Source organism: Apis florea, unplaced genomic scaffold (genome assembly GCF_048593485.1).
Source record: "Apis florea isolate Af1SG1 unplaced genomic scaffold, ASM4859348v1 contig_2190_pilon, whole genome shotgun sequence".
In the NCBI taxonomy this organism is placed as follows: domain Eukaryota; kingdom Metazoa; phylum Arthropoda; class Insecta; order Hymenoptera; family Apidae; genus Apis; species Apis florea.
The window spans coordinates 1,519,438-1,522,310 of NW_028256541.1; the positions used below are offsets into that span (position 1 = coordinate 1,519,438).

Below are 2,873 nucleotides of genomic sequence, written 5' to 3' on the forward strand. Positions count from 1 at the left end.
ACTTGACTGGGCGCCTTCTTGCCTCTTTAGGTGGAGAAAATAATCGACGAAAGAGAAAATAAAGCTGGCCGAGCAAAAGCCAACGGAAATTGAGCCTGCGAATTATCCGCTGGCTCGAAGCTATTCGAGCCTTGCTCCACCAACTTCTCCTCGTTCGCTCTTGTTGTTTCTCTCCGTCCTACTTCCTCCTCCTTCTTCTTCTTGGGATTGGTTGCAACAGAGTCTGGTGCAAGAATATTCTGGGACTCAAAGGTGATCTGGCTGGTAGGCTTAACGTCGTGAAAACCGATGAGTCCAAAGTGATTATCCTGGGCGTGGATATTTCCATCGAGGGCAGAGAATTACGAGAATCGCAATGGGCGCAAAGGGTGAAGATTCGTTCGCGTTCTTGGCCCTGTTCAACCATGAAAGTGGTTGCTATTTCGTTTATTTTGTTGGTTTGACGGTGAAAAGAAGTAAATTTTCGGGTACCAGCTGTGTTCCTCCTCGTTGAAGATTTGATGATGGAAAGAATTTTTGCGAGGGGGCGAAATGTTTTGTGTATTTCTGTAGGCCAAGAATGTGTATGAGGATAATTGAGAAAAGAAGAAGAGCGAGAAAAAATATTATATATATATATATATGTTATAAATTTTTATCATTTATTATTTGATTGCGTATATGAAACTAATACTGAATTTAAATTTTTGATGGATTTTTCTGTTTAATACTTGTTTTATATAAATAATATAAATAAATAAATAAATATATATATATAAATATTAATATTAATATGAATTGTTATATTGTCTAAAAAATAGTAAATATAGCTGTATTAAATTACATTATAAAATATTATTATATACATTTTATATCTCTGAAAATTAAACGACAATTAAAAAAATTGCTACATGTAGAATAGAAATTTTTATAAGACAATTTATATTATATTTTATATTTGTTATATTTATATATTCGTCAATATCAAAAAAATTTCTTTATCATACTTTCAAACATATCCACTATATTCGAATGTTCTACACACTTTTCTCTTCGCCAATAATTATTACTTTTCTAGCGAGATATGAAACTCAATTGATAAAAGAATCGTGTTTGTATATTGAAAAGATTAAAAAAGATATGAAAAACGATAATAATAAGGCAGACAAATTCGTGGAAACGATCAAAGAAATCCGTATAGTGTGAGAATATTAGCGGGCGAGCGCAAATATTTTTCAGATGCCATAATCGCACGACGACGTTTCGTTCGAGGGTACCTGTTGACCGCATCCATGGAAAGAAAACCTGTACTTTTCTTAACGTATACCGCAAATATTGTTTCTACCTTGGAAATCGTATACTCGCACAGCTTTAACAGCATTCATAGTCAAAGACGCCGCGAGAGTCTAATGGGAAAATTATAATCTAGCGGAGGAAGTCCACAACATAGCGTCGTCGAGTTCTACACGGATTAGCTATAGTTGGTTACAGGATGTAAATATTTGCACTTCCTGTGGATGAAGGCAGACGTTTTCTCCATGCGTGAAAGGAACGCTTGTAAAGTTGGAAATAACCAGCGAGCTTGGAATGTAATCAATCATTAATTAACATCTTAATTCAGAAAAGATGAATTTTTGCTCTAAATTGGTGATTTTCCGATTTTATGGATTTAAAAAATGCTTCCAAGTATTAATCTGTTTTCTAAATTTATTGGATTTACTTATACGAAATATTATTTTATGATTGAAATGAAATATTAATTTGAATTGTTATAATATTATTATTGAATTGTGAATTTTTATGCAAAATTTTCATAAACGTGATTAAAAAATGGAATTTAAATTTATTTTTGTTCCACAAATATATAATATGCTATACTTTGGATATTTTATTTTTTGCATTTCTATAAAATACGTTTTATATTTAAAGTCTTATTATTATATTTCTTATATTTCTTATAATGAAATAACAAATTAAATTTTAATCTGAAAAGTTACTTGCGAAACTATAATTACTATTAAATTTCATTGTCAAACTTCCAGGGATTCGCAAACTGCGGTTTAAGAATTTCTGACTAGCTTATTTTATTATTAATAACGTTATATATGGCCTAGAATTGATTAATAATTAAAATATAAACATCTTTATTCCATGATATTTTTCAAATACATAATTCATCTTTTCAAAAATTTAAAAATATTTATCAAATCTCTCTTTTATCAAATAATTTACGATCTTTTTCTTTCCTTATAATTATATAAAAATGCATTTTTAATAAAATAAAGTAATTATAATATTACAAATGCTACGAATAATGAATGTTTACCTAATATTTCCTTAACATCCATCATTTTCATTTTATTATATTTCAATGTATCTATTAATATAAGTAAAAAGTTGAAAATTTTAAAATTTCACAAAATCATCTGTATAAATAATTGCAAATAAAGAGATTATGGCCATCAAAACCTACTTGTGATTCTCTTAAAAATCAAAATTATGGATTGAAAATCAATAGTTTAAGGGAATGATCTTTCAATCACCAATTGAATTTCAAACATGACATGATACAATATTATAATTATATATATAAAATAAATCATATACATAATTTGTAAATAACATTACTGCAATTATATATTTATATTACTTGCTATATTATTATATCATTTTTTATGATATAAATATAAATATTTATTTGAAATATATAATAAATATAAATTTTAATAAAATGCTCACCTTGCATTAATTGTTAACCATCATTAATTATTTTAATTTATGATTACATAACATAAAGCATTATTTGAAATAATAAAATTGAAAATGAGAATATCAAAATAAATTTGCATTGACATTCATAGTTGAAATGACAGTCACGACAATGAATGATAATT

At 27.7% G+C, this 2,873-nt stretch overlaps 1 long non-coding RNA gene across 1 annotated transcript; it reads right to left on the reverse strand.

Annotated features, from left to right (window-relative positions):
- On the reverse strand, positions 1–2,873 carry LOC147658545 (uncharacterized). The gene is made up of 3 exons (XR_015295014.1): positions 2,719–2,873; positions 472–546; positions 1–394 (listed from the first exon to the last, which is right to left on the reverse strand). It is a non-coding gene; the product is annotated as an uncharacterized LOC147658545 (long non-coding RNA).